The sequence below is a fragment of the Meriones unguiculatus genome, chromosome 11, assembly GCF_030254825.1.
Source record: "Meriones unguiculatus strain TT.TT164.6M chromosome 11, Bangor_MerUng_6.1, whole genome shotgun sequence".
Taxonomy (NCBI): domain Eukaryota; kingdom Metazoa; phylum Chordata; class Mammalia; order Rodentia; family Muridae; genus Meriones; species Meriones unguiculatus.
Window position 1 is genome coordinate 18,248,760 of NC_083359.1, and position 23,099 is coordinate 18,271,858.

General features: G+C 47.6%; 2 pseudogenes; both read left to right on the top strand.

Annotated features, from left to right (window-relative positions):
- The first annotated feature begins 4,820 nt into the window (after positions 1–4,820).
- Positions 4,821–5,955, top strand: LOC110549639 (tubulin alpha-1B chain-like; annotated as a pseudogene).
- A 4,768-nt stretch (positions 5,956–10,723) lies between these two features.
- LOC110549619 (large ribosomal subunit protein uL30-like) lies at positions 10,724–15,491 on the top strand (annotated as a pseudogene).
- Positions 15,492–23,099: the final 7,608 nt, after the last annotated feature.

Below are 23,099 nucleotides of genomic sequence, written 5' to 3' on the forward strand. Positions count from 1 at the left end.
AGGGTTCCGGAGAATCCACTGCCCTCATCCACAGTCCCCTTCCATGGTTCCCAGCCCCCAGCCACCTAATTCCATAAGAATCTAGGTGAGAGAGAAAAATCTTGACACTGTTTTCCCACGGGACTGAATTTAATAAGTGAAGACTTGGGTTCTCACATTTTCCGACACTTCAGGAAAGCAAACAGCAATGCCTGCTTCCCTGCTAACACCACCTTTGTCGGCATGAAAACCGCTTCCTATTTCATTCGGTGCGAAGTCGCTCACAAGAAGAAAGGTAAATTATTCAGTGCAATGTTTAACTGCCACTTAATATTTGCTCTATTAGCATCCTTTGGTCCTTTTCCTAACAGCAGGGGGTCCCTGGCTGCAGCAGCAGGGTGAACTCAGCTTGCTGCTTGGGCGCGTGTGGGTGAACTTGCATATGCCCAAGCAGAGGCGGAGGCTCCTACACCAAGGGCATCCTTGTGCAAATCTGAGACCCGTGAGGTGCACATCTAGCACACAAAGGCTAAAGCTTGCCCTTAGTAAGGTGGCCATCTCCCTGGGAGGCCTCACCATGCCTAGCTGTCGTCCTGTCCCCACCAGCCCTCCAGAGGTCAAAAGCACAGACCCTGGCACTGGGCGCATCACCAGCTAGGGTCAAAGAAACCGATGGCTTAGATTTGGGGGCTCAAGGGACCCTCCAGTTCCAGATCACCCCTAGGCTTGGACTTAGCACAGTGCCTCGCCTCCTACCCGAAGCCACACAGGGACTGTGGAGGAGTTTGGGATCTTAGAGAGAATGTTCTTTGTCCTAAAAAGGGAGTTAATTAATCCCCCTCAGGCGGACTGTCTTCCGCTCTGCCAGTGTGTCACTTGCCAGAACTGGATGCCTGGATCCTGAGCCTCTGAAACTGGGGATTCTGCAAAAGAGGAACACTATGTGTGACTAAGCAGAAGAAGTATGGCCCATCTTACACTCACACACACACACACACACAGAGAGAGAGAGAGAGAGAGATTCACAGACATACTTGGAGACATATATATATACAGATAGGCGGAGGAAAAGATACAGATGTACATAGAAACACACATAGAGACTAGAGACACACACACACAGGCACAGAATGCAGAGACAGATATGCAGATAGACACACATAAGCACACACACACACAGAGGCAGACATGCAGATATAGACACAGACATAGACACACAGACACATGCACACAGAGACATAGACACAGATACACATAGAAACACACCAGCATGAAGCACAGACACACATCTGTACCATACACATATGTATGCACAAACACACCTACTGAGACACAAAGATAGATACAAAGAGATACATAGAAACAAATGCAGAAAGACACACAGAGACATACGGATACACACAAGCACATACTCAGACATCTACACACAGAAATACACCTGTATACATTTACACATACATTACACACATATGTAATGTAGAGATACAGAGATACAAGGATATACACATATAGGCAAAAATACAAACATGTACATATATACATAGATATACTTGGGTACATGTATGCACAGAGATTCATAGGTAGACAGACAGACAGACACAGCCCTGTAGGGTCCACACAGCCATACCCAGGCATCTGGAGAGCTAAGAGTGGGGGCTGATCTTCGTAAGGCTCCCTAGACACCCAAAGAGCTTCAGCTCAAGGCTTCTCGTGGATGGGGGGCTATGGGGGGCAGTTGGGGCACAGCTTCCAGTCAGATGGGGGGGGACCCAGTCACGACACCAGCACCCTCCTGTACCTTCTGATAATACCACAGTCTCTAGGGCCTGTGGTAGCCGCCTGACAGCCTCCAGTGGCGTGATGGCTGGTGTGTCTCTGCACCTTCCCACTGGGATGTGAGTGTCTGTGTTTCTCTTTATTTGTCCCCAACTGAGAGCACCAAGGAGGCTTCTGTTTGTAGGGCATTATTAAAACACAATCTCCAGCCACCTTCTGCCTCTGCCATGGATTGAGATAAATGCATTATTTTTTTTTCTAGAAAAAAAAAATGGACACCTAATTAAGCCCCTTTGGTTCCACTTTCTCAGTAGCAGAGGTGAGTGAGAGATGATTCCTTGGTACCTATTATTTTAGTTTACAGAGAACAAGGCTGGTGCCGTTTTCAAGGGCTATTGAATTTTCATAGACTATTGGCTTCCATACACCCCTATGTGATAGAAACCTGAACTCGGGAGGTTTTATGCAGGAGGGGAAGGGGGGAGTTGAGGGGGGATACAATTGACATATGTTATATATGAACTTCTTGCAAAATAAGTTAAAATATTATTTTCAAAAAAGAAGATGATTGGGTGACCTTGAGCCCTCAAAAGGGACATGGCAGTTCTCTTAAAGCTGGGAGCCCTTTGCAGTGGCCATGGAGGCCAAGTTCTGCTATTCTGAAACGCACGGTCCTGGACAAGTAGTTACTGTCTACAGACATGGAGACACACCGCAGAAGGCTGCCAAGGCAGGCCTCTTGGCCGTCTCACTTTGACCTTCACTGGGCTTTGGCATTTCAACTACCCCAATGTAGGCATCTGCAGAGCAGTCGCCATGCTGTGGAAGCTCTGACCTCTTCGGTGCAGCCTTAAATTGCATGCCTCTTAGCCTCTGCTCCGTCAATGCCATTCGACTCACAATGAGGAGGGAATGAACGATACACCCATGGGTGGGCAGAATTTCCTCTAACTACATGGTTATTTACCAGGGAGTTAAGTTCAACTGAAGGTGAGTCTGAATTCATTTTTGACTTTTCAAGATTTCTCTGTGTAGCCTTGGCTACCCTGTTACTTACTCTGTAAACCAGGCTGGCCTCAAACTCACAGAGATTCACCTGCCTCTGCCTCCAGAGTGCTGGGATTAAAGGAGTACACTGCCACCCGGCTTAACTACCATTTCTTGAGGAAAATTGAACTTATTCCTCTCAGGATGAGAGTAGACTCCTCTGTTTGGACTGGGAGGGAGGACTGTTCGTTCGTGCCTGAGTCAGACTTCTCATGAAATTGGCAAGTGTTCCATTTGGACCCTTCCTCCCTGTTCAGCTGGCACTAGCTGTTGGTGGCTCTGTGTCTAGGGAGCTTCAAATCAGCAGGTGCTTATATCTCAACTTCCGTACCTTTTAAGTCTTAGGAAGGAAATCAAGGAAAGCTGGAGTTACAGAAGTTCACGGTCGAGAGTTCCCCTTTGTGGATGGGCTAAAATGTGACAGATTTCCAATAGACTTATTCTTCAAATGCGTTTTACTTGTGCACAAATGAGCTGTCCACAAGCATAAGGCTATGTAATAAAGTATTTTTCCCCAATGTGGGAATTGCTGATGAGAAAGTGTCCTCTGAAAAATGCAAAAGTTTTGAATAAACTATTACATAACGAAAAGAAGGTCGAGGTCCCACTGGCTCGTGCTGGTGAAGACCGCAAAGGCCTCGGCTATGAGTATGTCTGAATGTGTGGGTGGGCGCTTGTATTCACCTGCGTGGATGTGTTCCTTCCATTAACACACCTGTACCAAGCACCGTGTGTGTAAGTGCCAGACCCAGAGGTAGGCTCCAAGATCGAACAACAGAAGCAGATAGTCCAGTTGAAAACAGAGAAGCAGCTTTCCAGTAAAATGTAAAGAGTGTGAAGGAGACACAGGAGGAACTGATTTTAACATCAAAAAGGTTGCTCTGAGGTGCAGCTACTGGGAAAGAGGAAGGAAGAAGGGGCTGGAGAGGTGGCTTCGTGGTCAGTAGCCTATACTGCTCTTGCAGAGGACTGAGTTTCAACTAGAACCCATGAGTTTGGTTCCTGTCACCCATGTTGCATTGCTCACAACTGCCCATAATGCCAGGTCCAGGGGATCTGACGCCCTCTTCTGGCCTCCACAGGTACCCACCCCCATATGCACATACCCACACACAGACACACAGACACACACAGTTAAAAATTAAAGAAAATATAAAGAAAAAAGCTCTATAGAAACCTACTACTTAAAAAATAAAACAAGAGGCATGCAATGTCTGAGGAGGGAGCAGTAACATGTCCCTACAAGGCTGACAGAGGAGGAATATCAAGGAGTCACCTGACAGGAAGTGAAGCCTTCAGCAAAGGGACCCATCTGACAAATGTTACACCCTTTCCCTCTCACCCTCCCGATTCCAGCCTGTGTGCCCACTGGATGAACGTGACAGGAAGTTTGTGGCAAGGGAGCCACCAAGCCATCCCTCACAAGGCATCCTCTCCAGCAGAGAGCATGTCAGGAGGGGTGTAGGAGGGGAAAATGGATACACGATGGTAGGTAGGTACCCTCTGGAATCACTCTGATATTCACAGCCAGAGATGTGCTTTCTCCTCAGTTTCCCAGTCCAACCAAGAGGAAGGTCAGGCTGACTCTGCTTCATGCTGGCATGTTATGCTCAACCTCTACCATGTCTTCGTACAACCTTATCTGTGACCCAAACCCCAAGGCAAAGCCCTGAAGCTGCAGAGACAAAGGAAGGAAGGAACGAACGAAAGAAAGAAGGAAGGAAGGGAAGATACCCCGCCAAGATACCGAAATATCTATAGGAGAGGCCTAGGCTCAAGAGGCTGGCATGTGCGGTGAATAATGAGCCCTGGTTGGAATGCGAAAGAGCAGGATCATGTGAGGAGAGAGCTTCAGTTGGGAAATTCTCAGATTAACCTGTGTGCATGTTTGCTGGGGATTGTCTTAACTGTTAATTAATGAAGGAAGAGCTAGCCCAGCTCGAGTTACTTACCTCAACTCTTAGCTGTCAGGAACAGTAACCGGGACCCAGTGTCTACTTCCGTCACCCTGGCCTTCTAACCAGTAGCTACCATGAGAGAGTGCATCTCCATCCACGTTGGCCAGGCTGGTGTCCAGATCGGCAATGCCTGCTGGGAGCTCTACTGCCTGGAACATGGCATCCAGCCTGATGGCCAGATGCCAAGTGACAAGACCTTTGAAAGGGTTGGGGTAGGGAGATGACACCTTTAACACCTTCTTCAATGGGACAGGCACTGGCAAGCATGTGCCTGGGCAGTGTTCCTAGACCTAGAGCCCACAGTCATTGATGACTTTCGCACTGGTACCTACCACCAGCCCTTCCACTGAGCAGCTCATCACAGGCAAAGAAGATGCTGCCAATAACTATGTTCGTGGCCACTACACCATTGGCAAGGAGATGGTTGACCTTGTCTTGGACAGAATTCACGAACTGACTGACCCAGGCACAGGTCTCCAGGACCTCTTGGTTTTCCATAGCTTTGGCTGGGGAATTGGCTCTGGCTTCACTTCCCTGATGATGGAGGAGCTCTCTGTTGATTATGGAGAGAACTCCAAGCTGAAGTTCTTCATTTACCCCACTCCCCAGGTTTCCACCACAGTGGTTAAGCCCGACAATTCTATCCTCACAACCCACATCACCCTGGAGCACTCCGATTGCCTTCATGGTAGACAATAAGGCCATCTATGACATCTCTCCTAGAAACCTCGACACTGAGCACCCAACTTCCAGCCAACCAGATAGTGAAATATGGCCCTCACCACGATAAACTCATGGCTTGCTGCCTCCTGTATCATGGTGATGTGATTCCCAAAGATGTTGATAGATGGTGGCTGCTATTGCCACCATCAAGACCAAACGTAGTATCCAGTTTTTGGACTGGTGCCCAACTGGTGTCAAGATTGGCCTTAATTACCAGCTTCCCACTATGGTACCTGGTGGAAACCTGGCCAAGGTCCAGAGAGCTGTGTGCATGGTGAGCAATACTACGGCCATTGCTGAAGCCTGGGCTCACCTAGACCACAAGCTTGATCTGATGTATGCCAAGCGTGCGTTTGAGCACCGGTATATGGGTGAGGGCATGGAGGAGGGGGAGTTCTCTGAGGAGGACTATGAAGAGGTTGGTATGGATTGTGTTGAAGGAGAGGGTGAGGAAGAAGGAGAGAAATACTAATCCATTCTCTCAGCCCCTGTATCGTGTCAAACTCCCCAAGACTTCAGCTTCAACATTAAGCTCATAGGCATTGATGCTACTAACTTTTTTTCATTCTATGATCATGTCTTCTCCATATGTCCATGTTTTTTTTTTCCATGATGCCTCAAAGTAAAAGCTTTAAGAAAAAAAAAAAAAAAACCTAGCCCGTTATGGGTGGCACTGTTCCCTAGACAGGGAACACAAAACTACACAGGTAAGGGAAAAGCTAGTCGCAAAAAGCAGGCGATATAGATGCATTCCTTTCTCCATGCTGAGGATGGGATGTAACGAATTACTTAAGCTCCTGCCTTGACTTTCCCTTATGAATGATGAGGTGAGGACTGATGGGGGAGGGGGATAAGGAGGAGCAGGATCCCCTCGAGAGAGCTTCAATTGGGGAATCCTCTAGATCAACCCGGCCTTTGTCATACAGACCGTATCCCAGAACTGTAAGCTAAAAGACACTGGTTCCTTCCCTGTTATGTTTGCTCTGGATATCTATGAGTTACTTCTCATTTCTTCGATAAGACACCAAAACCAAATGTGGCTCATGGAAGAGTTTGTTTGGGCTTATGGAAGAGTTTGTTTGGGCTTACGGTTCCAGAGGGGGAACCCATAATGGCAGGGAAAGCCTGGCACTAGGCAACCCCCTCAGGAAACTGAGAGATCACATCTTCAACCTCACATAGAAAGCAGAGAAAATGAAGTGGAAATGGGTGGGGTTATAAACTCCCCAAACCCACTCCCCACGTCATGTCCTCCAGCAGGAAGACAGGAAGAGGAAGTCAGGGAGGAAGGACAGAGGAAGTGCAGAGTTTGGTTCTGGTCCCTCAGGCATGCTGAGATCTGGCCTGGAGAGCAGAATAGGCTCCCCTTCTTGTACCCCATGAATCATACAGACTGGGTCATGCCTTAAAAGGGCCCCCTTTTCCCACCTCTCAGCCGTTATTCTGAACTCCATGGCCCACCTGACTCTGACCACCATTTCTTCTACTGGACATGATCACAGGGGAGCATCCGCCCTGTTGAGCGTGCAAGGTCATCATCGGAGTCATAGCCACTTCACAGCGTGCAGATGAGCACACAGGCGAGCATGTATCACAGAACCCCTGCCCCTCAGTCCCACAGACGTCACAACCGATACTGTGCTTTCTTGCTCGGCAGCAGGGGAATAGCGTTTGAGAAGGGAGAAGAAGCCCCTTCAAGGGGAAAACACCCCCCCCACACACACACACAGAACCACATCTTTGATCTAAGTAGAAGAAGAAGAAGAATCAGGGCCTTGAGGCCTGGGGGAGTGGGAATGTGTCAAGCCAGGGTCTCCCTACTGCTTTCCCTGCCTCTCTTCCTGACTACAAACCTCACTCCTGCTTTCTGGCCTTAACTTGTGGCCTTCCTCTCCTGATGTTATCCTCTCCTCCCTTTGATCCGCCTGCCTCCTTCAGGAGCCACCCTAGTGCCTGTGGCCCAGGACTCTGTCCCCCTCCTCTGTCTTCTAAGCCCTCCAAAATCACAGTGGTGCCCTTGAGTACACCCAGAATGTAGGACTTCCCCACCCCCACCCCCAAGGCGGCCCACACGGCAGAGCAGTGCTTGCCCAGGGTCTGAGTAACATAAATCTAACCCTGTCTCTCTGGATACTGGTCCCACAGGTTGATAGCCTCTCGTCAACCAATGCCCTCAGAGTGCCAAGCACTGCACTGGCAGTGAGGGGACAGCAGGAAGGGGAACCCCTGAAGCCCTAACCCACAGAGCCAACGGTCTGGGAGAGAAGGTGACAGCCAAGCAACAGTGAGGCACTCAGGCTGAGCCTGGCTGCTTCTCCCTCTGCCCAGTGTGGGGAGAATCGCAGCACTGCCACCCCACAGTCTCCATCAGCTCCCCTGGCTGGCAAGGGAAGTGTCGGGACCCAGGAGGCTGCAGCTAAGTTTGTCATCCAACCTGGGCACTCATAAGTGTATGTAAGTGTGTATGTGTGTGTGTGTGTGTGTGTGTGTGTGCATCCCTAGATCTTCAAAGATTTCTTTCAACTTTGCAAAATAATGAAGTCTCTCCCATAAAAATAGCCCATCGGCTTCAATCTGCCGTTATATTTTTCCTGGGACCCTGGGCTGAGCACCAGTGTAATCTGTAAGATAATATAAGCACTAATAATGTTTTCCAGAGATGCATTCTTCAGCCTAACAAACGCAAACTGCTACTAGGGGGTGCATTTGTTAGCATTGATGAGGCCTAGATCACCCAGCTTTGGCAACAAGATGAAAAACAGGCGGATTTTCTCCCCTTCTAAGCTGTTCAGCTTCTAAAAAAAAAAAAAAAAAATTAGCATAAATGTGTTGAATGTTCCACACAAGTCTAAATTAGTCTTAAAAACTCCTTTGTGGTTCCTCTCCCATTAAAGACTTTAAATATCGTTATCCTTCTTTAATAGAACAATTCATCAACGTGGCCCTCTAAAAGGTAAGCAATGGAGATGGATTAGACGTGGGGGAGGGGTGTGCCGTAGTGAACACTCCCGCAGAATCTGCTAATGCCGTACCAGGCACTTAGTAGGTACTTAATAAACGGATATTCTATTCATTGGCTGAAATTCCTTTGTGTCTACAAAGTAAGTCCTTTCGGTACTGTTTGAAGATCTTAAAAGTCGGGAATGCTTAATCATCGTTTCCCGTTTTATTTGAGGACTTGGAAGCTCCCGGGGAAAAGCTTTTTCTCTCTAGACTAGAGCCTCGGACTTTGACGCAGCGCCACCTACTGGCAGAGCACGGCCGTCTTCTCTCAAAGCATCCCCAAAGCCCCGTGGCATTTCTTTGCCATCATTCTACCCCGTGGGGCAGACCCCATAGTGTAGGATGGACTTAAGACAAGTGTGTTCAGTGGACAAGAAACATAACCAGAGACTCAAGAATAAATGCCCCAGATGCAGGCATCCTGCACCGGTTTTCTTTCTGCCCCTCAGACCCCTCCACACACACCCAACGTGGCGGTCAAGACCTTGCTTGGTCCTAACTTCCCTGTGTTGCAGCAGCAAGATCCGGTCTCCGGGCATAAAGGCAGCTCCAAATCGGAGAGCAAACAAAGGCTGGGGCAGATCCTCAGCTCAAGGTTGCTCTCCCTACCGCAAACAGATTGTATCCCCCTGTCAACCGGAGATGCAATTAAGCTATTGATCCGACTGCAAAACGGGCATTGATAAATCAATACCGTGCAGATGCCGTAGATAAACACCGCCCGTCACCAGGAGGCGCGCATGTGTGAACGATTCCACGCGTGGTATCGGGGGGTCACCGCCTCAATATGGCCAAGCATGCCGAACACCGTGAGGATGTATGGCCGCCTCTTCCGCCCTAAACTGTTGCTGCTCTCTCATTCATTCCCTAAGTAGCTTTTGTGTGACTGACTGTACACCTGGCCTGGGGCCACGAGGACTGCTAAGCCTTCCCAGCGTTCCCGAAGCCTCATGACCTGCAGAAGAACTAGCAGAGTTGCCTTGTGACGTGGGACGCCCTGTGGTGGGCAGACTACACAGGTTTTCAGCCTCGGCGATAGAAGTGGCCCCTGAGATAAGCCTTTGTCCCTGACTCAGCTTTACAACTGAGAGCGCAGAGGCTCGGAAAGGCTTGGAGTGTGGGGGAAGGGAGCTGGCTCTGGCTAAACATGACAGCCTGATCCAGGACATCCATGTAAAAATCCAGGCATGTGCACTTAGCCCTAGAGAGTTGGAGACAAGAAGGTCCCTGGAGCTTGATGTCCAGCAAATCTTACCCAACAGGTGAGTGAACTCCAGAGTCTGTGGGAGGCTCTGTCTCAAAAACTACAGTGAAGGGCCAGTGGGATGGCTCAGTGGGTGAGGGTACCCTCCAGCAAGCCTGGACAACCCAGGTTTGATCGCTAGGACCAACATGGTGAAAGGAGAAAACCCACTCGTGAGAAATGTCCTCTGACCTCCATACACATACTGTGGTGTGCACACACACAGACACACACATACACACTAATTGAATGAATGATGAATAAATGAATGAATGAATGAATGATTAAAACTGTGTTGAGGTAAATAAGTTGAAGAGCAATAGAGTAAGACACTGTCAACATATAATTCATGCACATATGTACATACTCAAACACATAAACACATGCACAGAAACAGAGAAAGAAAGAAAGAAAGAAAGAAAGAAAGAAAGAAAGAAAGAAAGAGAAAAAGAAAGAAAGAGAGAAAGAGAGAAAAAGAAAAGAAAGAAAGGCTTGGCAAACAATCAGATAACAAATGTTGAATGAGAATTTGAAGCAAGACTGCCAGGTTTTAAAACCTATTCTTCTCCATGGCAGTGTTTATACAACCCATATCTTGGATCTGATCTTGGAACAAACTTTCCCTGTAACCACAGATGTCATTCCACCCCAGGGCAGCCAAGAACCACCAACCACAGGGGACTAGGAAGTCATCAATCAGGGCAGCCTTGTCTGACTTTTACAGCCCAGGTCTGAGGCAGCCTCTAACAGGCTAGTGGACTCGGTACTCCAACACTGCCAAACACCTACCCCATATCCAAGACCACCAGTCCTCCTTACGATTAGAAACCCGGTGTCATACAGGCACTATGCAGTGGGAAGGCTGGCCCAGGTCCCAGGCCCACCACAGGAGGTGAAACTAGATTAACTTCAGACCAATTAGGGTGGTTTTGTTCCTTCTGTTGATGGATGATTTTGGAAGGGACACGTGACAAAATTCTGGCCAAGGAGACATTGCTCAGAAACACAGGAGTGCTGGAGGAGCAGCCGGGAATGGTCTCTTAGCACTTAAAGAGAGATGCACAGACCATGTTCATCCGCCAGATTGGCAAGACACCAAGAGGCTGAGAACACATTGCGTTGGTGTGGAGAAGTAAGTCCTTTAAATATTGCTGACGGGAGCATGAACTGTGCAGATCCTAGGAAGGGCAATTTGAAGATCGCTGTCAAGGTTACTAACGTACGTCCCTCTTGCCTGAGCTCTTCCACCTCTGGGAATTTATCCTACAAGAATGCTAACATATTCGCAGAATTGGTTATAATAGCAAATTGAAAAACAACCTAAATATCTATCAAAAGATGACAGGTTAAACAAATAGGGTTATATCTACAGAATGCAATATGACACAGCTATAAAACCATAGTGAAGGTACATTTTCTATGTCAAAATATTTCGATAGGCGATAAAAGCAAAATGTCAGAAAATTCATACAATATGCTATTGTTTGGGAAAATAGGGATAGGATAGACAAAACTATACTTCATATTTTCTTGAGCAATGTTATATAAAGAAGTTATGGGAGAACGTGAAGCCCAATTTGCAAACAGATAAAGGCAGGGGAAAAAAGGGACACGTTCTATTATGTGCCTTTTAAATTTGCAAACCTATGTAGATAACACTTACTCAAACAATCAGCTATCTTGAAAGGAGAGAGGAGGAGCTGCTCCAGATGGCTTAATCAGAAAATGCTTACCTTGCAAGCACAGGGGGCTGGATCCCCAGAATCTGCATAGTCAGATGTGGTAGTGGGAGGACTTGCAACCCCAGAGCTGGGAAAGCAGAGACAGGCAGGTAGATGCTCAGGGCTCAGTGGCCAGCCAGACTACAGTATTTGGAGAGTTCAAAGCTACTAAGAGTCCCTGTCTTAAAAAAAAAAAAAAAAAAAAGTGGACAGCTTCCTGGGAATAACACCTGCAGCTGTCTTCTGTTTTCCATGTATTGTACACCACACACACACACACACACACACACACACACACACACACAGGAAGAGAGGGGGGAGGGGGTACCAGGCCTTGTAATAAACACCTATAGTTCCAGCACTCAAGAAGCAGAGCCAGAAAGATCGCCACAAATCCCAGGACAGCCTGGTCTACCTAGGAAGTTCCAGTACCTCCTGCAGATGAACAGCAGGGGTTTTCATCTCTTCTCTCTGAGGACATTCGCATGCAAGAACGTGGGCTGGCAGGAACAGCCGAGAGAAAACAGCCTTTGCTGGAACTAACATGGCCATTGCACGCGCAAACCTATAGCAGCTGGAACTAAGTGCTCAGAAGAAAGCCAGAACAGAATCCCATCGTGGGCAGAGAAGGGACTCAGAAAGCCCTATCCCCAACCAAGGAGCCGTCGGGAACTGGTGGCTGAGGCAGGAGGAGAGTTTTCTTCAGAGATGCAGTCCCCGAGGGGCTGCCCACCGTCCTACATCCAAACGCATGCAGGTAACACTAAGTGACTTGAGAGGGATTAGAAAAGGTCACATGAAGTTGAGAGGGAAGGGGGGGAATGGAGGCATCATTGGGAAGGAGGAAGTCATATGATCGAAACACACTATATGCATATAGGAGATTCTCAGATGATAAAATAAACACCAAACAGTTCAGAACGGGAGAAGGGGGGTAAATAAGGTCCCAGCAGCCACTGTGTGACCATGAAAGAGACCACCGCAGAGTGAGCAGATAGAAACAAAGGGTGGCCTTGGTAACACTGCCGAGGCTCCGTCCAAGCCAGGCGCTTTCAGATGAGACAGTTGTCCTGTTCAGACCATCAGACTTGGGGTTTTAGCACCTTGTGCAACAGCGCGCTGCTGAGGAAACAGGACCCCTGGGAAGAAGATTCTGAGCACTGGAAAGCAAAGACGGCCCCGAACTTGATAACTGAGCAGATCAGGTACGGATGACACCTAATCCTGGATGAGCAAATTCATTCACCATCTACATTCCCAGTGAAGGAAGATTGAGGGTGCACACGACAAGCTAAAGCCAGGGTGCCACGGAAGCAGGCTCACTGAAAACATACTGCCGTGGCCTGGGGTCAGGGACTTAGGCCATATGCACAAGGAAGGGGCTGCTGTACCTGGCGGGTGGGCTTCACGGGGGCCTGGGCCCCTGACGCGAGGCTCAGTTTAGTGCCCGCCCACCCATAGGAAGCGCTGATCTCTGGAGAAAACCCCACCAAGGAACTCTGCCTCCCTGCATGAAGGAAACAAAACTAACCCAAGGGGCTGGAGTTAAGGGCTCAGAGGCTGAGAGCGCTGGCTGCTCTCCCAGAGGACCTGGAGTCCTTTTTGATACCTTTCACCTTCATGATGGCTCGGAACCAACTGTTAACTCCGGCTCCAGGGAATCTACTGCCCTCTTCTGGCCACCATGGGTACTGCATGTACCCCATGCACAGATACACCGCGCAGGCAAAACACCAGTGATCAACTAACTGATGAGCAGAGGACAGGTAACCACCCCACCTTTCACTCTCCCAAGGACACGGAACCCAAGGACACAAAGAAGGGGCAAATACCCACTCTTGCCCAACCCTCAGTGGGGATGAGACTTTGGGTTGCTTTGGTTGGTTTGGTTGGTTTGGTTGGTTGGCAGGTTGGTTTTGGGTTTTTGGGATTTTGTTTTGGTTTTGGTTGTTTTTAACATTCAGACTCTTTCTGAGGAGCGGACAAGATGACTCAGTGTGTTCAGGCGCTTCCAGCCAAGACTGACTACTGTGCATGATCCCTGGGACCCACGTGGGGAAAAAAAGAGAAGCGACTCTCCCAATTGTCTGATGGCTACACACAAGCCATGACACACACATACCCATATGTATGTGTATACACACACACACACACACAATTTTTAAAGGCTTTTTTGTGTTTACTGACTGGTATATTTTTTTTAACTTTATGTCTCTGACTCTCCCTTCTCCTCCTCCTTCTCCTCGTCCTCACCCTGCTTTCTGCCACTCTCTCTCCCTTTTTGTTCTTCCCCTCCTCTTTTCTGCCCTCCTTCTCTCTCTCCTGCCCCTCCCCCTCCTTCTTCCTCCTATTCTCTTCCCCACCTTCACTTTCTACCATTCTCCTTCTCTTTCCACTTTTTGAATATCACAACATTCTTTTCCTCTCCAGCCCGTCCAGATGGAAGTGCTGCCCATCCCAACGCACACACAAGTCTTAGCACAGAAATGTGAGACTACAGAGAGAAAGCATGAGGCAACCTGAAGCCTACAAGAATCCGTCTCCTGAAGAGGGGCTCCCAAGATAGAATGTTGGAGAGAGAATCAAGTGAGCTTTTTTTATGCATCAGAGGGCAAGGGTACAGCTCAGTAGTGGGGTGTTTGTCTAGCATGAACTAGCCCTGAGCTCCAACACCAACACCAAAACGTTTCCTTTTTTTTTTTTAACTTTATTTTTTTACCACCTGGAACCACGGAGACTGTACCAGAGAAGAAAAAGAAGGTTCCTGCTGTGCCAGACACCCTTAAGAAAAAGCGAAGGGATTTTGCAGAGCTGAAAGTGAAGTGCCTGTGGAAGTTTCACCCTGAAGACGCTGCGAAAGGCAAGGAGGAAGCTCATCTAGGAGAAAGCCAAGTGCTACCACAAGGAGCACAGGCAGATGTACGGGACGGAGAATTGGAGGGCCAGGATGGCAAGGAAAGCTTTGGTGCCTGCAGAACCAAAACTGGCGTTTGTCATCAGAGCCCGAGGTATCAATGGTGCAGGCCCAAAGGTTCGCAAGGTATTGCAGCTTCTTCACCTTCCACAGATCTTCAATGGCATCTTTGTTAAGCTCAACAAGGCTTCAATTAGCATGCTGAGGATTGTGGAGCTGTGCAGTGGGGGGAAGGGGAGGAGTTGCCCCAACCTGAAGTGCATGAATGAGCTCATCTACACATGAGGCTATGGTAACATCAATAAGAAGCGAATTGCCTGGACAGGTGATTGACTGCTCCATCTCTTGGTTTATTCAGCATCATCTGCAGGGAGGATCTAATTCACAACATCTATGATCTTGTGAGTTAGAAGACGCTTCAAGGAAGCGAATAACGTCCTGTGGCCCTTCAAACTGTCTTCTCTGTGAGGTGGAATGAAGAAAAAGACAACTCACTTTGTGGAAGGTGGAGATGCTGGCAACAGGGAAGCCGAGATAAACAGGCTTATCAGACAGATGAACTGAGGCATTGCCCAGGCGTTGTCTATGATATTTTGGTAATCTGGTCAGTTAATAAACAGTCACAGATCAGCAAGTTAAAAAAAATTTTAAAAAACAGATGGCGGTTGGTGTTTCATATGAGCATTTGAAAGGCTGAGGCAGGAGGATGGTTATCAGATTGAGGCAAGCCAGGAATATATAATGAGTTCGGGCTTTGCTAAACAGTCCCAGGGCAATGGGCACACGGATGGCATTGACTGGCCCAAATGCATCCCCCAACAAAACCAAAAGACATGAATCTGAGAGAGAGACAGGTGGGGAGCTGTTTGTTGATAGGAATGGAAGAGGTAAGAAGGTTGAAAGTTATCTGCATGTGTTAGATACATTATGAAACTGTCCAAAAGCTAACTTAAATTTTTTTTTAATCTAAGAGCCCTATTGACATTTTAACAATAGCTTCATTTATCAGCAAGCAGCTCATTTTGTGTTCTTTGCAACTTTTTTGTATTATGGATCATACATTAAGGATGATTTTATGTAAGTCTTAGACCTACACTCTTATCGTTTCTGTCGTTATTGGTGATAAAAACAAACAAACTTCTACTAAATGCAATATTGTCGGAGAATTTTTAAAGCATAGTTTAAGGAGGGGTGGGAGAGTGGGGGTAGGTGCTGGAGAGAGAGCTCAGAGAATAAGAGTGTGTTCAGGCGCTTCCAGCCAAGACTGACTACTGTGCATGATCCCTGGGACCCACGTGGGGAAAAAAAGAGAAGCGACTCTCCCAATTGTCTGATGGCTACACACAAACCATGACACACACATACCCATATGTATGTGTATACACACACACACACACACACACAATTTTTAAAGGCTTTTTTGTGTTTACTGACTGGTATATTTTTTTTAACTTTATGTCTCTGACTCTCCCTTCTCCTCCTCCTTCTCCTCGTCCTCACCCTGCTTTCTGCCACTCTCCCTGTTCCCTGCCACTGTTCTCTGATCCACCAAGCTCTGAGCAGGCTACACCACAAGCTCCTGCCAGCACAGACGGAAGCTGAAACAACCACCGTGCCGCCATACTGACCATCTGTCAATATGGACAGATAGTCCCTAAAACCACGAAACTGTGCAAATCTTTTCTTCAGTGACTTGTTTCTTTCAGGTACTTTGTCGCATCAATGAGAAGCAAATAATAGCTATACATTGAAAGGACTGAAAAAAAATATCCCTAATTATATAAAAGATGGGGCATCCGGGTATAGAAGGGCACTTAGAACCCCACACAGACATGGCCATAAAAGCACCGCCCGGAGCCATATTAACGCTAAAACACCGGAAGTATAGGACAAAGAAAGAATATTGAAAACCGTGGCAGAGAAACACAAACTCACGTACAAAGACAAACAGCCGAGGAGTACCGGTGAGTTGGCAGCGTTCCTACCTGGCATGTGGTGCAAAGCCTCGGGTTCAGTCACCAGCCTCACACAAAACTGGCCGTGGTGGCATGCGCCTGCAAGCGTAGCACTTGGGAGGTAGAGGCAGGGTGATGAGCTAGTCAGGGTCATCCTTGTTTACACAGCAAGTTCACAAGACCTTATCAAATACGTGTATGTATATGACATGCATGTATTTGCATGTGTGTGTGTGCATGTGGTGTACATGAGGTCATTGTATTTGGGGTATGTGCATAAAAGACAAACTCACCAGGAGAGCAGTAGATTTTCAGCAGAGGCTCTGATAGCCGGGTGAGCCTGGAATGATACCATTCAAGTCCTGGAAGACAGTAGGTCCAATTTAATTTGCTATTCCAGCAGTTGTCCTCCAGAATAAAGAAGAAGAAATAAAATCTTTCCAGGACAAGCATAAACTAAATAATCTACCAGTACTAAGTCAACACTAGAGAAGCTACTTAAAGACACTCCACAGAAAAGAAGAGATGGCCACATAGTTGCAGAGAAAAATAAGTCCCACTAAAAAAGGAAATACGCAAATGAAAATCAGGAAAGTATCATAGATAAGGAGGAAAAAAAAATCACAAAAATATATTCTTCTCAGTTATAATTCAGAATGTGGAGATCCTTAATTCTTCAAATCAAAGGCACAGAGTGGGCCCAGCACCGTGGTATGTGCCTGCAATCTCAGCACTTGGGAGGCTGAGGCAGGAGGATTGCGCATTCAAGCCCAGCCTTGGCTACACAGAGGAACTCTGGAAAAGAAAAAAATAATGTAGCTGAAAGGTTGGCTCAGCAGTTAAGAGCACTCTAGTGACCTAAAACAACTTAGGGGAGGAAAAGGTTTATTGAGTTAACACATCCAGGTGACAGTCCGTCGTTGAGGGCCGTCAGGGCAGGAAGATGAAGCAGAAAGCACGGAAGAACGCTGCTGGCTGGCTTACTCGTTGGCCAGCTTTCTTACACTGACAAAAACCAGGTAACGATGCTGCCCGTAGTGGGCCGGGCTCTAAGACCATCTGCCACAGAGATGCCAATCGTACCCAGGCAACCCCTCAGTTGAAACTCCCTCTCAGATGACTCTAGGCTGTATCAGGGTGACAGTTAAAACTAAGTCCATGCCACTGCTAAGAGACTATGGAGCCTTGCATGAAGGAGTTAGTGAGAAAAAGGTCATGCGGATCAGGCCCCTGGAGACGGTATTAAGACGCTGTTTGTTCCTATGTGCAGAACACAAGTCCCAGGGAATACCCCAAAGACTGTGACTGAAAAGCTCTACAGTGAAAATCCACTAGAGAGCAATGGCCCAGGTGGGGAGACACTAGAAGCCTCTTTCCTGACCGCACCCAGAGCAAATAAGGCAAGCAGATTGCCTGGCATGTTTGAAATATTCAGAGACTGTCAGTTCCATCACGGAGCTTGGGAAATAATCTGTACTTGGTACACGGGATGCAGAATAAGTGAAAGAGAAACCGAGCCATTATTAACTTCTAAGAGCATTAAAAAAAATTGTAGAAGGGAGAAATATAATCCTAGTGGTTACTGTAACGCATGGCTCACTGTGAAGAATGGTTTGCATGTACATAATAACGCAAACACTGGCTATTGATCTGCCCTGACTAAAGATTTAATGTGCTCCAGCGGAGTGGGGAAGCTTCTGGGAAGGTAGAGAGGCTGTCTCCCCTTCCACGAAGGGAAACTTGATGGATCATCTCAAAAACTCTTAGATGTCAAGAAACAGCTGTTAATTTAAGTTGTGTAGAAATGTGGCAAAGATGTAAACAGTACAAGAATAAAAAAAAAGCCTAAATATTGGAGCAGGTATTTCTTGGAAGCAGATGCCTGCCATCTTTCATTATAAGTCCAGTAGCCATATTTAGGTACTCTTGTACCTAGAACCTGGGTTGGTTAAAAAAAGAAAAGTAATGACTAGAAAGCAGCAGGTCCCTGAGTCTGTAAGATTTGTTTGTACTTCCTGTCGGTTGTGACGAGATCTGTTTGTACTTCCTGTCGGTTGTGACGCAACTGGAGATCACCACCTGACCTCAGGAACTTAAAACCTAGCAAAGACTCACAAACTGGCTGCCTTCCCTGACGTGAGCTACATTGCTGGACATGCCTCTCTGTCAGGTAGGCAGTAGAGCTAGAAGCAGGTTGTTCAGACAAATGTGTGCCACACACAGACACACACACACACACACACACACAACAATCTGGATCCACTCACGCCCCTGTCAGGTAGCCAGTCAGATTCTGAGCAGGCTTGAAGGTCATCAGGATGAACCCTAACCCTAGTAATCAGCAGACTGTAAAACCAGGAGCGCAAACTACAGAACTTTGATTACCGGTCAAAAGAGCAGAGGAGTCTGGGTCTTATCTCATGCCCACACGGAGACATGACATTCTCAGCTGCTCAAAAGATGGTAAGAATGCTTAGAAGCTGTAGACACACTGTCTCCTTTTAAGCGTTAATCCAAATGGGCTGTCAGTCATCCAGACAGGGAGTCATTCCCAGGAAGCTGTCTGTCCCAGAAACTTTTAAAAAGTAGAAAAAGGCTACCTTCAACCGCAGGCTGCCAGGATGGTCACTCTGGTCACTGGCTACTCTCCGTTCCTCGATATTCCTTTGGCCATGCCCACACCCATCCCTTGAGGAGATAGATGGATACACTACCTATCTCCTATACTACACCCTGGGAATTCTTTTGACAGAGACACAGGGACCATGGAGCCAAGAATCTGCCACAAGATCCCAGTAACTCTTTAACCGACACGCAGAGAAAATTCTACATAGTCCCTGCTGAGTCTTTCCTTCCTTTCTCTCCTCCCCACTCCTGCCTTTCTCCTCTTCTCTTGATGTAGGACCTCGTGTAGCCCAGGCTGGCCTCCAACTTGCTATGCACTCCAGGATGACCTTGACCCTGATCCACCTGCCTCCACCTTCTAAGTGCTGAAATTACAGTTGACCAGGCTTGGGCAGCGCTGGATGAGGGGCCCAGGACCTTGTGTGCTGGTCAAGCGTTCTACCAACTGAGTTACATCTGCAGCCTTCAGCCTCTCCATAGTAACCGCCTCTGCAGTGTTTGCTCAACTGCCAACTGAAAGAACGACATCTCTCTTTTTTTAATTTTATTTTCATCTTTATAATTACTAGCATACATTGCATGAATGAGTAAATGCTGCAACAATTCAAAATAACGAGGTGCTGGCAGAAAAGTTTATCTCCAAGGAGCGTTATGTGTTAAGATAGGTAAGGTGCGAGTAATTAGATACTGTGTCGGTTCCTTTGCTATTGCTATGATAAAACACTCTGACCAAGACAGCTTATAGAAAGAGGGGTCTCTTGGGAGCTTACGGTTTGAGTGAGCATGGTAGCAAGAACTGACCAACCAGCTCACACCTCAGAAACTATGAGCAGGAGACAGAGAGGACACACTAGAAATTGTGTGAGTCTTCTCAAACCTCAAAGCCCACCGTGAGTGATGAGCCTCTTCCAACAAGACCACACCTCCTAATCCTTCCCAAACAGTTCTACCAACTGGGGACCAAGTATTCAAATACATGAGCCTATAAGAGCCATTGTCATCTCAAACCACATGTACTAAATTTTATGTTCAAACACCCGCCACACACACACAACATATAGTTGTAAAAATTTATACTAGTTTGCCTTTCCGTAGCTGTGGTAAGACACTAAGGTGGCTTACAAAAGGAGGAGTTTGTTATGTTTATGGTTTCAAAGAGATAGATTTCATCATGGCTGCAAAAGGTGGCGGCAAGCGTTGGACACGGAGACTGGAGCAGGAAGCTGAACCTTGCATCCTTGGCCACGAATGGGAAGCATAGAATGAACTGAAAGTGGTGAAAGGCTTTAAACCCTCAAAGCCCTCCTCCAGCAACATTTTTTTCTCCAGCAAGACCATAGCACCAAAAACCTCCCTAAACAAAGCCATCAGATAGGACCAAGGTTCAAACTCCTGAGTCTAGGGGAACATTTCTCACTGAAACCATCACCAAATTGATCAGTTATGTAAGTTATGAAAGAGCATCACTTGAGGCCTTAGAAACTGCAGGTCAGGAGACATGGATTGGCAAAATGAAGGTGTAGTCTAAGAAGAGAACAAAGGCCTTTGGTTTAGGAAAAAGCAAAATCCTACACAGGTTGGCAAAGGCTAAGGTAGAAGTCTATGCATCTGTTGCTGATGGGTCAAATTGTGATGACAGCTGCAGGCAGCTCAGAGGCAAAGTCTTCATCACTTGGCCCTAAAATGTTCTAACTCTGACCAAGTTATTCCGGGAGCTCATAAAACTTGTGAGAAAGAGACTGATATAAAACCTACCAAGACATAACTCTGGGCCTCTCTGGAGTGAGATCAGGGGAGGGGACATCCCACAAGGGACCTTTGCGTTCTCTAAGGAACAAATAGAAGCAATTATAGGAGGAGAAAGAATAATTTTCCTTGTGCCTTCCCAAGTTATCAGTGGGAAACCCTCTAGCAGAAGAAGGATGATTCAGAGGAAAACAAACAGAAGACGTGAACCTGGACATCTCAGTATGCACGGACAAAGGCATAGGGGCACAGTAACTCAGAAGCAGCAGCTTGGAATTCTGGCTTCTACAACACATTCACCAGAGAAGTGTTTAAAGTGGCAAGAACCTTGAGTCTCTAGGAATTGCCAACTGTGGGAGAGAAACACACATGGAAAGAAAATGGTTGATGAACCAGTTAGCAAGGTTTGCTATGTAGAGTGCCTCGGTGTAAGCTAAGGCCAGGAAGGACCTAAATTTTAATCTCTGGTGGTCCACTTTCGGCAGAGAGCTTATGTTGAATCTGTTTTCCTCTCAGTCATGTGCGTGCGTGTGTGCGTGTATGTGTGTGTGTAGGTACACATGCAGAAGCCAGAAGTCAACCTTGGCTATAATTTACGATGTCATCCACCTTGTTTCTTTGTTATTACTTTTGTAGTTAGTTAGTTAGGGGGGCCGATACATACATGCTTGCCATAGCCCATGTGTGGAAGTCCGAGGACACTTTGCAAGAGTCTATTCTACCCTTCCAACATCCAGGTTCCAAGTACCAAACCCAGGACATCAGGTTTAGCATCAGCTAGGACTTTCACCTGCCGAGCTTGGCTCGTGCTGACCTGCAGTTTGCCCAGCGAGTGAGGCTGTCTGGTCAACGAGGCCCAGAGATCCAGCTGGGTCTGCCACACCCCAGCACCAGAGTTATAAGTGTGCATCCCCGTGCCTAGATTTTAGCATACGGGTTCTGGGGGATCAAACTTGGGTCTTTGTGTTTGCGCGACAAGCGCTTTAGTGATTGGGCTGTCTTCCCAGGGCTCTTCTCAATCACTGTTAGCTCAAAATATGTCTTACACCAAGGCAGCACATCCATGGAGAGCACAGCACAGCACAAGAATCAAGTTTATAGGATCAGGACCAGCCTGACCAGGCTCTAAGCCCGGCTCTGTAACCTCATTACGGAACGTGTCCATCTTGGGATCATGCAGAGCATCACCACACACACACTCTCATAAACACACGTGAGACAGTCAGCTTGGCTCTCAGGGAAGAGGCCCAAGTGAAGGGCATAATATCCCGGAGCTGGGCTTCTAAGCCTGGAGTCCTAGCCTCATCCATTCCCCTTCAAAGCCTTAGTTTTCTTACTTGCTGGTAGCAAGAAAAGATCTGAAGTGAAACAGTCTCTGACCTGGCCTCACCTCCTCATCCTATCAAGTCCTCAGCCTCAGGACCCAACTGCCAAGTGCGGATGCTGCGGTGGGTCTGAATCCTGCCCCCACCACTAGAACTTCTGTTCCCGCCCACTGTCACCTGAAGGTCGTCTAGTCTCACATCCCCAGGAACACGACCTGCCTCCCTCCCTCCCTCAGAAGTGAGGGCTGCGATTATGGTTCCCCCATATGGCAGAATACAAGTCAACCATTTCAACAGCAGCAGCTTTCAGAACAGTATCCCACCTGACCCCAGCTGGGCCCCAGGGACCTCAAAACCTCTCACAGCATGCCCATGTTGCTCAAAGCCTGCATCTCGGCACTGGGCCAAGTGGCAGCTGCCACCCTCAGCGGGCAGATATCCTGAGGCTGCTACCCACCTTGCTGGGAACCAGGCTCCCTGTTACACCACCACATTTGAGAGGCCACCCGTGCCCACTCACCTTTCTCCCTCTCTTTAAACCACTCCACACAAAGCCGCTTTTATCTGGTTCAAAAACATGCCTTAAAAGCTTTCAAAGTCTTTGCAGTGGTTTCTCCTGTTCTGGTCTCTTTCAGATGATAATAGTTTTTAATTATAACAATCATTATAGCATAATACCTTCAATTTAGGCAATCAGCTCCATTCAGAGTATTCAAATAGAGGAGGCTGGGGTGTGGAACTGAGCCTCACTTTGTATTGGTCCCAGAAAAGAAGCTTCCAAGAGTGGCAGGTGCCAGCTGCCTCCTGAGGGCAGAAGACTACTCCATGGAGAATGGCCTGGGCCACCCGCACCTTGCATCCCCCCAAAAAAAAAACAGACCTCCAGGGAACCCCCAGAAATTCCCAAACAGGAGTCCCCCAGACCTCTGCAGAATAGCCCTATAGGCTTCCCCGATACCCAGAGAAGATTTTTAAGTCCTCAGCTCTCTCTCTATGGTCGTCCTGAACACGGTGCGTGCAAACCATCTGCAGCTGGCCCAGCTGTGCACGCGTCCTCACACGTGAGACGCACCTGCGGCTGGTG